This window comes from Pristiophorus japonicus, chromosome 16 (genome assembly GCF_044704955.1).
Source record: "Pristiophorus japonicus isolate sPriJap1 chromosome 16, sPriJap1.hap1, whole genome shotgun sequence".
Lineage (NCBI taxonomy): Eukaryota > Metazoa > Chordata > Chondrichthyes > Pristiophoridae > Pristiophorus > Pristiophorus japonicus.
In genome coordinates, this window is record NC_091992.1 from 46619783 (window position 1) to 46634645 (window position 14863).

Genomic DNA, 14863 nt, shown 5'->3' on the forward strand with positions numbered 1-14863 from the left:
TACTATATAGTATAAATGCACATGAGGCCCATGCTTGAAAGGTCAGTCTGTGACCTGTCCTTTATTCCTTGGCACTCAAGTGATGAAGGTGGGTGGAGCTTCCCTTTTTATACCTGAAGGTCCAGGTTCGGAGTGTCTCCCACCTAGTGGTCATTGTTCTCACAGTGTACGACTTAGGTCAGATCATACATGTGTTACAATGCTGGTTGAATACATGACAGAACTGTTCTGAACTATTCACACCAGTGTGGGTGCCATTTTGCAAATCGCAGGTCGCTTCATTGAAAAGGCTGCTGCAACTTCGGGGGAGTTTGGATTGACTCTGGAGTTCTTCACAGGTGAAGTGACAATCTGAACAGACATCTTTTCAGACTGTGGATCTGTGGATGACTGCGTTTTTCTGTAAGTGTCTTTTAGTGTTGGAATTATTGCTTCTGAACAATCGGCATTGTACTTTTATTGGAATGGAGCCAGCCATTTCTCAGCCTGCATCGAGTGCAAATGGTACAACGTCTAATGCACAGCATTATGTGCCCAATCTCAGACATGCCAGACTCAGGAGGAGGTCCAGGCGATACACACCCTGCACTTACAGGGAGAAGCGGTCTTACCTCGACATGTCCGAGAACACCTGCTTTCAGAGACTGCGCTTCCACAAAGTGGTGATCACTGAAATATACCAGCTCATTAAGCGCAGATCTGCAGCCTGTCATCACCTTCAGGACATCACCGTCCATCGAGGTCAAGGTCACCGCGGCACTGTCTTTCTACATGTCTGGGTCCTTTCGGGCCTCCACAGTCGACATTTCCCCTCTGTCTCACCATGCCACACATCGCTGCATTAGACAGGTCACGGAGGTCCTGTACATGCGTAGGATGGACTTTATCAGTTTCCCCATGACCATGGAGGCTCAGACCGCATTGCTAAGTTCCCCAAGGTGCAGGGAACAATACAGTGTACTCACATCGCTGTCATGTATTCAACTGTCATTGTAACCCATGTACAAACTGACCTAAATTGTACACCATGAGAACATTCACCACTAGGTGGTGAACTTGTGGGAGACACTCCTAACCGGGCTTTCAGGTATAAAAGGGGAAGCTCCACCCTCCTTCATCACTTCAGTGCTGGCTAATAAAGGTTACTGGTCACAGATTGATCTTCTCTCAAGTATGGGCCTCGTTTTTAACCAATAGGGGAATTAAGGGTTACGGGGAGCGGGCGGGTAAGTGGAGCTGAGTCCACGGCCAGATCAGCCATGATCTTGTTGAATGGCGGAGTAGGCTCGAGGGGCTAGATGGCCTACTGCTGTTCCTAATTCTTATGTTCTTATGTGCGCATTTATACTGTATAGCAAGGACATATTAATCGCCATGCGGGCACCTTCTCAGGACCCAGAGGTTTTTCGCAACAGAAAAGGATTTCACTCCCTGAAGGTCCAACTAGTTGTCGACCACAACCAGATCATAATGGCAGTGAATGCCAAATGTCCGGGCAGCTTCGATGAGGCTCACATCCTGCGTGAGAGCACTGTCTCTGACATGTTTAAGAGTCAGCCACAAGGACTGTTATGTTTTGGATAAAGAGTCAGACTAGATCCTGCAAGCTCAAAGTAAATGTGACCGTAGTCTTTTATTGCAGATCTTAAGAGTGCCTCTCCAGCCTGTGAGGCCTCCTTATATACAGGTGCTCCCAAGGGATTGTGGGATCCCTTGGGACTCCAGGGGACAAGCCTTCTGGTGGTTAGATGTGGTGATTACAGGTTTACATACATAAAAGCATTTCCCCTCCCCCAAAGTCAATAGTGTAACTATTTACAATGTGAGTCGATCTCGGGCCTTCCTTTCCCTGCTTGATCGTCTCGGTGCAAATGCTGCTGTTGGTGAGTCGTTTGTTGGGCCTTCGCTGGGCTGCTGTGCAGCTGGCCTTGCCGGACTGCTGGGGGTGGTGAGCCTTGCTGGGCAGCTGCGGGTGATGGGTTCTGCTTCGTGGTCAACCGCTGGGTCGGTTGCCTCTTGTGTGTGTGTGTCGGAGGGTCGATAAAGGTAGAGTCTATTGTGGGTTGTTCTGGATAGTCCGTAAATCTGAGTTTGGTTTGGTTCAAGTGTTTTCCGCAGGTGAGTCCATTTGCGAGTTTGACCACAAACACCCTATTCCCCGCAACTGGCCAAAACAGTGCCAGTAATCCACTTGGGACCTTGTCCATAGGTCAACAGAAATACAGGATCATTTGCTTCACTTTCGCGTGACACATTTGCGCGATCATGATATGTATTCTGTTGAAGCCGTCTGATCTCTACCTGTTCATGTAGATCAGGGTGGACTAATAAGAGCCTTGCCTTAAGTGCCCTTTTCATGAACAGTTCAGCGGGAGGGAACCTGATGAGCGAGTGGGGTCTTGTGCGGTAACTAAGCAGCACTCGGGATAAGCGAGTCTGCAGTGAGCCTTCAGTTACCCTTTTCAAACTCTGATTGATTGTTTGAACTGCTCGTTCTGCCTGACCATTGGACGCTGGCTTAAACGGGGCAGATGTGACATGATTGACCCCACTGCGGGTCATGAATTCCTTGAAATCGGCACTGGTAAATCACGGCCCATTGTCACTTACAAGGATATCAGGCAGGCTGTGCGTGGCAAACATGGCCCATAGGCTTTCAATGGTGGCAGCGGACGTGCTTGCCAACATTATCACACATTCAATCCATTTGGAGTACGCATCTACAACCACTAAAAACATTTTTACTAAGAATGGGCCTGCATAGTCGACATGAACCCTAGACCATGGTTTGGAGGGCCAAGACCATAAACTTAGTGTTGCCTCCCTGGGTGCATTGCTTAACTGGGAACATGTATTACATTTGTGTATACAGGACTCTAAGTCTGCATCGATACCGGGCCACCACACGTGGGATCTGGCTATCACTTTCATCATAACAATGCCTGGGTGGGTACTGTGGAAATCACTAATGAAAGTGTCCCTGTCGTTTTTTGGCACAACTACCCAATTGCCCCATAGGAGGCAGTCTGCCTGTATATACATTTCATGTTTGTGCTGCTGGTATGGCTTTATTTCTTCCTGCATCTCTAACGGGACACTAGACCAACTCCCGTGGAGCACACAATTTTTTATTAAGGACAGTAAGGAGTCCTGGCTCGTCCAGGATTTAATCTGTCGGGCGGTAACAGGTAATTGCTCACTCTTGAATGCTTCCATTACCATAACTAAATCTGCAGGCTGTGCCTTCTCCACCCCGGTGATGGACAATGGTAGCCTACTGAAAGCATCGGCACAGTTTTCTGTGCCTGGCTTGTGGCGGATGGCGTAATTGTATGCGGACAACGTGAGCACCCATCTCTGGATGCGGGCCGATGCATTCGTACTGATCCCCTTATTTTCAGAAAAGAGGTATATAAGCGGCTTATGGTAAGTTTCCAATTCAAATTTGAGTCCGAACAGATATTGATGCATTTTCTTAACCCCGTAAACACATGCTAACACTTCTTTTTCAATCATACTGTAGGCTCTCTCGGTCCTAGACAGACTTCTGGATGTATAAGCAATCAGTTGCAATTTCCCAAATTCATTAGCTTGTTGCAATACACACCCGACCCCATACGATGACGCATCACATGCTAGTACCAAACGTTTACATGGATCGTACAACACAAGCAATTTGTTTAACATAACAGCTTCCCAGCTTTCAAAGGCATTTTCTTGGCTTTTACCCCATATCCATTTATCTCCCTTAATGTAGTAAAGAGTGCAAGGGTTATAACAATGTGCTAAGACCCGGTAAGAAGTTACCAAAATAGTTCAGAAGTCCTAGAAACGACCGCAGCTCCATCACATTCCGTGGTCTTGGTGCATTCTTGATTGCCTCCCTCTTCGAATCAGTGGGCCTCATGCCGTCCGCCGCGATTCTTCTCCCCAGGAAATCCACTTCAGGTGCCAGGAAAATGCACTTCGAGCGTTTTATCCTGAGCCCCACACGATTAAGCTAAGAACCTCCTCCAGGTTCTGCAGGTGCTCGACAGTGTTCTGACCTGTAACCAAGATGTCGTCCTGGAAGACCACGGTGCGCGGGACTAACTTCAGCAAGCTTTCCATGTTCCTCTGGAATATCGCCGCGACCGATCGAATCCCAAACGGGCATCTGTTGTAAACGAAAAGACCTTTGTGCGTGTTGATGCAGGTGAGGCCTTTAGAAGATTCCTCCAGCTCCTGCGTCATGTAGGTTGAGGTCAAGTCCAGCTTCGTGAACGTTTTCCCTCCCGCCAGCGTCGCAAATAGGTCATCTGCCTTTGGTAGCGGGTATTGATCCTGCAGCGAGAAACGATTGATAATTACTTTGTAATCACCACAGATTCTGATGGTGCCGTCTCCCTTGAGGACTGGAACAATCGGACTGGCCCACTCATTGAATTTGATCGGCGAAATGATGCCCTCTCGTTGCAGCTTGTCCAGTTCGATCTCCACCCTCTCTCTCATCATGTAAGGTACCGCTCTTGCCTTGTGATGGATGGATCGCACCCCCGGAATCAAATGGATCTGGACTTTTGCTCCTTGGAACTTCCCGTTGCCTGGTTCGAACAGCGAGAGGAACTTGCTTAGGACCTGGGCACATGAGGTGTCATCGACGGACGAAAGTGCTCAGACGTCGTCCCAGTTCCAGCGTATCTTTCCCAGTCAGCTCCTGCTGAACAGCGTGGGGCCATCGCCCGGTACCACCCAGAGTGGTAAATCATGCACCGCTCCATCGTAGGAGACCTTTACGGTTGCACTGCCAATTATGGGAATCAGTTCCTTTGTGTACATTCTAAGTTTGGTACGAATGGGAGTTAGGACTGGCCTTGAAGCCTTGTTGCACCACATCTTATCGAAAGTCTTTTTACTCATTATGGACTGGCTTGCTTCTGTGTCCAGCTCCATGGACACTGGGAGTCCATTTAATTCAACCTTCAGCATTATCGGGGGACATTTTGTGGTAAATGTGTGCACCCCATATACCTCTGCCTTCTTGGTCTGAGGCTCTGGTTCGTGGTCATGATCCACCGTGGATCTGTCCTCCTCTGCAACATGGTGGTTTGCAGGATTAGCAGGGTTTGCAGCTCACCTGCACATACATTGGAGGTATCCCATTGTTCCACAGCCCTTGCAAACATATCCTTTGAAGCGGCATGAATGGAATCGATGATCACCCCCGCAGCGCCAACAAGGTGTTCATTGCCTTGTATTCACCACCCTTGATGGCGGACTTTGAGTCATCTGCGGACGTGCAGCTACAGGCGTGTAATTCCTGCCATGTACATTTTGATTCGAAAACAACGTTACTTTGTTCACAGTACTTGCATGAGTTGGGAAATTTGTTTGGTATTGTCACTGGTGGAGATAAATGCCTAGGCTATCGCTATGGCTTTACTCAAGGTTGGGGTCTCTACAGTCAAAAATTTGCGAAGTATTACTTCATGGCCAATGCCAAGTACAAAGAAGTCTCTGGGCATGTGCTCCAAGTGTCCTTCAAATTCGCAATGTCCTGCAAGGCGCCTTAGTTCGGCGACATAGCTCGCCACTTCCTGGCCTTCAGATCTCTTGTACGTGTAGAACCGTTACCTCGCCATCAGAACGCTTTCCTTCGGGTTTAGATGCTCCCGGACCAGTGTGCACAACTCATCGTACGACTTGTCTGTGGGTTTTGCTGGAGCGAGCAGATTTTTCATGAGGCCATACATTGATGCCCCGCAAACGGTGAGGAGGATCGCCCTTCGTTTGGCAGCGTTTGCTTCTCCTTCCAGCTCGTTGGCCACGAAGTATTGGTCAAGTCGCTCCACGAAGGATTCCCAATCATCTCCCTCCGAAAATTTCTCCAGGATGCCCACAGTTCTCTGCATTGTTGCGTTGGGGTTTGTTATCTGTATCTTGTCGCCAGTTGTTATGTCTTAGATAAAGAGTCAGACTAGATACTGCAAGCTCAAAGTAAGTGTGACCGTAGTCCTTTATTGCAGATGTCAGAGTGCTTCTCCAGCCTGTGAGGCCTCCTTATATACAGGTGCTCCCAAGGGATTGTGGGGTCCCTTGGGAATCCAGGGGACAAACCCTCTGGTGGTTAGACATGGTGATTACAGGTTTACATACATAACAAGGACAATGCTGGATGCTTGGTGACAACCGATGTGGCCTAGCCACCTGGCTAATGATCCCCCTGCGTGACACTCACACCAAGGCGGAGAAGCAATACAATGAGAGTCACAGCGCCACATGCAATGTGGTCCAGAAAACAATTTGTGTGTTTAAGCAGCACTTTAGATGCCTGGAGCACTCAGGAGGGGCGCTATAGTACAACCTTGAGCAAATAGCTCCATTTGTGGTCGTCTGCACCATGTTGCACAACCTGGCTATCAGGAGGGAACAAAAATTGCCAGAAGGGACTGATGGTCCACTTCAGGAGAGAGAGGAAGAGGAGGACGAAGGGCTGGATGCTGACCTCGGGTCAGACAATCAGGCTAACTATGCAACCATGCCCACGCCCCCCTCCATGACCGCAGGAAAGGGCCCGTGGTGGCTACATAGCTGCAAGACTCTTAACGTCAGGAGCTCATAAATGAGCGATTTGCCTGAAAGAACGTTGCTGTAATTGACAAAGCTGACACACTGCTGTGTGTGTGCAGCTCAGACATCAATGGAGGGCATCACCTTGATGCCAGTTAAAGTTGATTCAAGTTAAGTTTAATTATACCCTTTCAAGTTGAGGAATCATCGGTGTGTAACGGTCCAGCTATCTGAGACAATGCGCAATAAGGCATAAGTATCAAGGGCATAAACACCCCACCCCCACCCTTTCGACCATTGACATCAATCAAAGGGTCAACATGTCCAGCAACACAGAACACAAATGCAAAGCAGGAGGGTGGCCCCCTCCCCCCATACATTACAACAAATTGCATACACACAGATAGCGATATAACACAGCCATCACCTGCGGACATGCACCTCACTTTCCTTCCCCCTCCCTTCTTCTCCCCACCTCTACCCCTTCCCCTACTTGCTCCACGCTGCCTGGCCAAGGAGCTCCTCAGGCGGTGCCTCATTGCAGGGGATGAAGGTGGTTGGACGGATATGGGAGTGGGAAGTACTGAGGTGGGAACATTCTCGGATCCAGAAGTAGGATCTTGCTCCGGCCTCTCACCTGCCGTTGGCAGTGGGGGTGCAGAACCTATGGGTGGAGTGCCTGTGGGACCACTGGGAGGCCTGTGCCAGCAATGTTCCTGGCTATTGCCTCCAGGACCTCCGCCATCCATGGAACATACTCCGCCAATGATGCCGGAGATGGTGGCCAGCTGTCGGGATATGCCCCCCAATGCATTGAGGTTCTGGTCACCTATGTCTACAGTTCGCTTGGACAACTTTACCATCTCTCTGCTCTCACCTGGTGCTTGTGAACTAGACCTGCCGCATCCACGAAACCACCACGGGGTCGGTGCCATCCTGGAAACAAATGAGGTGTCCTGTAGCGAGGTGCTTGGGGCCTGTACCTCCAGAGTGGAGGTGGGAATGGCCGGAGGAGCATTAGATGGCCTTGGGGTGGAATACATTCTGGAGCCTTAAAGTCTGTGCTCTCATCCATAGAGAACAGACCCAGCGGATTGAAGGGCGAGAATCATAGAAAACATAGAAACATAGAAAATAGGTGCAGGAGTAGGCCATTCGGCCCTTCTAGCCTGCACCACCATTCAATGAGTTCATGGCTGAACATGCAACTTCAGTACCCCATTCCTGCTTTCTCACCATACCCCTTGATTCCCCTAGTAGTAAGGACTTCATCTAACTCCTTTTTGAATATATTTAGTGAATTGGCCTCAACAACTTTCTGTGGTAGAGAATTCCACAGGTTCACCACTCTCTGGGTGAAGAAATTCCTCCTCATCTCGGTCCTAAATGGCTTACCCCTTATCCTTAGACTGTGTCCCCTGGTTCTGGACTTCCCCAACATTGGGAACATTCTTCCTGCATCTAACCTGTCTAACCCCGTCAGAATTTTAAACGTTTCTATGAGGTCCCCTCTCATTCTTCTGAACTCCAGTGAATACAAGCCCAGTTGATCCAGTCTTTCTTGATAGGTCAGTCCCGCCATCCCGGGAATCAGTCTGGTGAACCTTCGCTGCACTCCCTCAATAGCAAGAATGTCCTTCCTCAGGTTAGGAGACCAAAACTGTACACAATACTCCAGGTGTGGCCTCACCAAGGCCCTGTACAACTGTAGCAACACCTCCCTGCCCTTGTACTCAAATCCCCTCGCTATAAAGGCCAACATGCCATTTGCTTTCTTAACCACCTGCTGTACCTGCATGCCAACCTTCAATGACTGATGTACCATGACACCCAAATCTCTTTGCACCTGCCCTTTTCCTAATCTGTCACCATTCAGATAATAGTCTGTCTCTCTGTTTTTACCACCAAAGTGGATAACCTCACATTTATCCACATTATACTTCATCTGCCATGCATTTGCCCACTCACCTAACCTATCCAAGTCGCTCTGCAGCCTCATAGAATCCTCCTTGCAGCTCACACTGCCACCCAACTGAGTGTCATCCGCAAATTTGGAGATACTACATTTAATCCCCTCGTCTAAATCATTAATGTACAGTGTAAACAGCTGGGGCCCCAGCACAGAACCTTGCGGTACCCCACTAGTCACTGCCTGCCATTCTGAAAAGTCCCCATTTACTCCTACTCTTTGCTTCCTGTCTGACAACCAGTTCTCAATCCATGTCAGCACACTACCCCCAATCCCATGTGCTTTAACTTTGCACATTAATCTCTTGTGAGGGACCTTGTCGAAAGCCTTCTGAAAGTCCAAATATACCACATCAACTGGTTCTCCCTTGTCCACTCTACTGGAAACATCCTCAAAAAATTCCAGAAGATTTGTCAAGCATGATTTCCCTTTCACAAATCCATGCTGACTTGGACCTATCATATTACCTCTTTCCAAATGCACTGCTATGACATCCTTAATAATTGATTCCATCATTTTACCCACTACCGATGTCAGGCTGACCGGTCTGTAATTCCCTGTTTTCTCTCTCCCTCCTTTTTTAAAAAGTGGGGTTACATTGGCTACCCTCCACTCCATAGGAACTGATCCAGAGTCAATGGAATGTTGGAATATGACTGTTAATGCATCCACTATTTCCAAGGCCACCTCCTTAAGTACTCTGGGATGCAGTCCATCAGGCCCTGGGGATTTATCGGCCTTCAATCCCATCAATTTCCCCAACACAATTTCCCGACTAATAAGGATTTCCCTCAGTTCCTCCTCCTTACTAGACCCTCTGACCCCTTTTATATCCGGAAGGTTGTTTGTGTCCTCCTCAGTGAATACCGAACCAAAGTACTTGTTCAATTGGTCCGCCATTTCTTTGTTCCCCGTTATGACTTCCCCTGATTCTGACTGCAGGGGACCTACGTTTGTCTTTACTAACCTTTTTCTCTTTACATATCTATAGAAACTTTTGCAATCCGTCTTAATGTTCCCTGCAAGCTTCTTCTCGTACTCCATTTTCCCTGCCCTAATCAAACCCTTTGTCCTCCTCTGCTGAGTTCTAAATTTCTCCCAGTTCCCGGGTTCTCTGCTATTTCTGGCCAATTTGTATGCCACTTCCTTGGCTTTAATGCTATCCCTGATTTCCCTTGATAGCCACGGTTGAGCCACCTTCCCTTTTTTATTTTTACGCCAGACAGGAATGTACAATTGTTGTAGTTCATCCATGCGGTCTCTAAATGTCTGCCATTGCCCATCCACAGTCAACCCCTTCAGTATCATTCGCCAATCTATCCTAGCCAATTCACGCCTCATACCTTCAAAGTTACCCTTCTTTAAGTTCTGGACCATGGTCTCTGAATTAACTGTTTCATTCTCCATCCTAATGCAGAATTCCACCATATTATGGTCACTCTTCCCCAAGGGGCCTCACACAACGAGATTGCTAATTAATCCTCTCTCATTACACAACACCCAGTCTAAGATGGCCTCCCCCCTAGTTGGTTCCTCGACATATTGGTCTAAAAAACCATCCCTTATGCACTCCAGGAAATCCTCCTCTACCGTATTGCTTCCAGTTTGGTTAACCCAATCTATGTGCATATTAAAGTCACCCATTATAACTGCTGCACCTTTATTGCACGCACCCCTAATTTCATGTTTGATTCCCTCCCCAACATCACTACTACTGTTTGGAGGTCTGTACACAACTCCCACTAACGTTTTTTGTCCTTTGGTATTCTGCAGCTCTACCCATATAGATTCCACATCATCCAAGCTAATGTCCTTCCGAACTATTGCCTTAATTTGCTCCTTAACCAGCAATGCTACCCCACCTCCTTTTCCTTTTATTCTATCTTTCCTGAATGTTGAATACCCCTGGATGTTGAGTTCCCAGCCCTGATCATCCTGGAGCCACGTCTCCGTAATCCCAATCACATCATATTTGTTAACATCTATTTGCACAGTTAATTCATCCACTTTATTGCGGATACTCCTTGCATTAAGACACAAAGCCTTCAGGCTTGTTCTTTTAACACCCTTTGTCCTTTTAGAATTTTGCTGTACAGTGGCCCATTTTGTTCTTTGCCTTGGGTTTCTCTGCCCTCCACTTTTCCTCATCTCCTTTCTGTCTTTTGCTTTTGCCTCCTTTTTGTTTCCCTCTGTCTCCCTGCATTGGTTCCCACCCCCCTGCCATATCAATTTAAATCCTCCCCAACAGCACTAGCAAACACTCCCCCTAGGACATTGGTTCCGGTCCTGCCCAGGTGTAGACCGTCCGGTTTGTACTGGTCCCACCTCCCCCAGAACCGGTTCCAATGCCCCAGGAATTTAAATCCCTCCCTGTTGCACCACTGCTCAAGCCACGTATTCATCTGCACTATCCTGCGATTCCTACTCTGACTATCACGTGGCACTGGTAGCAATCCCAAGATTACTACTTTTGAGGTCCTACTTTTTAATTTAGCTCCTAGCTCCTTAAATTCGTTTCATAGGACCTCATCCCTTTTTTTACCTATGTCGTTGGTACCAATGTGCACCACGACAACTGGCTGTTCTCCCTCCCTTTTTAGAATGTCCTGCACCCGCTCCGAGACATCCTTGACCCTTGCACCAGGGAGGCAACATACCATCCTGGAGTCTCGGTTGCGGCCGCAGAAACGCCGATCTATTCCCCTCACCATTGAATCCCCAATCACTATTGCTCTCCCACTCTTTTTCCTGCCCTCCTGTGCAGCAGAGCCAGCCATGGTGCCATGAACTTGGCTGCTGCTGCCCTCCCCTGATGAGTCATCCCCCTCAACAGTACCCAAAGCAGTGTATCTGCTTTGCAGGGGGTTGACCACAGGGGACTCCTGCACTACCTTCCTTGCACTGCTCTTCCTGTTGGTCTTCCATTCCCTATCTGGCTGTGGACCCTTTCCCTGCGGTACGACCAACTCGCTACACATGATACTCACGTCATTCTCAGCATCGTGGATGCTCCAGAGTGAATCCACCCTCAGCTCCAACTCCGCAACGCGGTCTGTCAGGAGCTGGAGGCGGATACACTTCCCGCACACGTAATCGTCAGGGACACCGGAAGTGTCCCTGAGTTCCCACATGGTACAGGAGGAGCATAACACCCGACCGAGCTCTCCTGCCATGACTTAACCCTTATATACACTTATATACACTTAAATTGGCAACAACAATCGGAGCTCCTCAGCACCAGATGTAGGATCGTCTGCCGAGTCCGGCCCCGCGCCCTCACCTTCTGGCCTCTGTGGTCTTGCCTGGGCCGCGCTGCTGGCTGAGCTGCAAAATGAGGTTATTAGAGGAGAGGGGGGAGCTAGGGTCACAAGCTGAGTCCAGCGCTACACACAGCATATACACGACAAAAGCACCACCGCTATCAAAATCATCGCAGACATCACATTTCATGACCATCAACACATTGTGCATTGCAATGATTCTCATGAGGCCAGCATTATTTATAGGACAATTTTAGAAACCATCCATCATATATTATTGTTTGGATATGAGTGGGTGTGGTATCTATTGACTATACATCACGCAATGGTGTAAGCTTTACTCATGTGGCACCACTTCAGGTCTGCAGCTGTCTGCGTGGCCATCCGGGGATGACTCCCCATGAGTGTGAGCACCCGCTCCTCCATCTCAGTAATGTCGCTGGTGACTGGTGGCCCCGCATCCGTTCGCCTCTGCTCGGACCTAATTGTCGATAGCTTCTTCTGTAAAAGATGACAGGACGAAATGGCATGAGATCATTACGTGATATCATTGATAGGTACTGTCACAGAGACTGATACAACACATAATCGACAGATGTAATCGTGATTATGATGATAATTATCATTCTTTACCTAAAGACGTGCACCGTGACCGCAGGCTTTGAGTACAACATTCCCGGTAAAAGTGAAACACCTCACATCTGATGATAGTCACTCATGACTCTTATAAATCAAATTATATAAATATATAAGTACATGTAAATAAATGTAATACTTACTCTTGCGGATCTGACAAGGTCGTTCCATCGCTTTCGGCATTGGTTGCCCTCACGCAGCTCATTGGTCGCCGATGAGACCACCTCTGCTATCTCGGCCCATATCTTCTGGTTGGCCTTTGGGGTGGGCTTCCCACTCCCTCCCTGTGTCAAATCACCCCAGCGTAATTCGACCTCCTGCAGGAGGGAGGCATTTGCCTCGTCCGAGAACCTCCCTGCTCTTTTGCACCCTCCAATGTGCTCCTCTCCCAGCTCACTGCTCATGTCAGCGTCAGTCTCCACAGTGTGCTGTGTCGCCTCCTCCTCTTCCTCCGTTATAGTCACCAAATTCGGGAAAATATCTGGCTTGTAACAGCTCATTTTTTTTCCCCAATTTGCTATAAACCTCGAAACTCTCCCTCCTTCCTCCCAAAGCAGCCACACCACACTCACACATGCCTTCACTCTCTCTCAGCTCCCTCTCTGTCTTCTCTTATGCGCATGTCATGATGACTCTTGACCTCCTGAATCGCGGGAATAGAGCGTTGCCATGCTGTTGCTAAGGACAGCGACACTTTCCGGCAGAAGGTCAGAGAGATTTAACGCTAACGCACATTTCATATTGCTCGCAGTAATGCCCAATTTTTAAAATGGAGACTTGACAAGCCGGCGATCTGAAAATCCATTTTTACCGCCCACACCGAAAATAACGTCCATTTTTGGGCAATCTGCACAAAAGTGTAAAATCTAGCCCATAAAGTGTATATTTGTCCATGCCACTATCTCTACAAGACCTATATGTCAAGAACTGATGGTACTGAATAGCATAAGAGCATCTCAACTCTCTTTGGACTTGACTGCAGTGCCATGTTTGGGAGAAGGCGCTTCTAACAAATTTTAATATAGTAGCCTAGTTCCTGAACTAGCGGCCTGGACTAATAATGATGATGAAACCCACCTGGGCCACAAATGTCCTTTAGGGAAGTTAGCCTGCTGACCTTACTTGAACTGGCCTATACGTGACTCCATTCTTACACTGGAGATTGCTTCTTAACAGCCCTCTGAAGTGGCCTAGCAAGCTACAAAGTTGTATCAAACTGTTACAAAGACTGAGAACCATACGGACTACTGTGTTTCAAGAAGGCCCAGCACCACCTTCTCAGGGCAACTAGAATGGGTAACAAATGCCAGCCTTGACAGCAATTCCCACATCCAGAGAGTTCATTTAAAAAATAATATTTTGGGGGCCTCTATTAACACATAGGGAGACTGGGAATCTTTTCTATTGCGTCTGAAAATATGTTAGCTCAGATGATCTATTACTTCTGAGAATTCTTCTACGAGAGGATCTTCTATTAGCTCTGAGAAACTCTTCTAGCGTTTCAAAGGAGGCTCCTGGCAGCTCAAAGCAGACTCCTCTGGGGAGACTTCGAACTCTTCTCAGGAGGTTTTCGAACATCCCTTCTAAAATCTCTGGGGAGCCACTTCTAATCACTCAGATGTGGCCATCCTACCATCTTTACTGAAGCTCTTTTACCATCTCTCTGTCTCACTCCTGGAAGGGACACAAGAACTAACAAATTATTACCTGTCTCAGAATCTGACTTGCCACCATTCAGAGCCCTGATCAGACCCCCTGAGAATCGTCCTCCTTTGGATTGAATTCCAGCTGAACATATTCACTTTAGAGAACAAGGAGCAACAGCATTGGGGAGGGTGTTGCTCCAACAGTAGCGCTGGTGCATTAAGATTAGCAAATCCAAATTAAATCTGCTATTTTCATGGGCACATACACAGCCCTCCTGCTCTCCAACAGGCACATGAACGGTTTTGGACTGAGGCTGGGGGTCTGAACTGAGGCTGTTTAGTAAGAACTGGATTGGATTCAGCCATGGTGCCCATCATGGTAAAACAGCCTGCCAACACTCACTGTCTCGACTGGCCACTTGGCTGAGGAGGAGGAGGAGCACTGTCACCTGTCAAATTGTATCCCAGCAAGAAGTTAGCACATCATCGAATCATAGTGACGGCAGGTCTGAAGGCCCTTTGGCCCGTCGAACAAGTGCTGGTGTCAGCCCTTCTACTGAAAAGGTGAGCAGCAGAGAAATATTAATTTTTCTGGGTAATTTTGAGCGATTACTGCATCTTAATCTCTCGGTTTGTTGTGCAGAGTCAGCAAAAGTTCTTTGACTGATGCTGTGAACTTGCCCTGAAACGTGAAAGCTAACAGATTTCCGTCATTGCATTGTGACAAAGCCCAGGAGGAATAGCACGTTGTGAACATTCGTTCCTTCCTGATGGCCTTTCAGTGTATTTAAGCAGCAACAGAT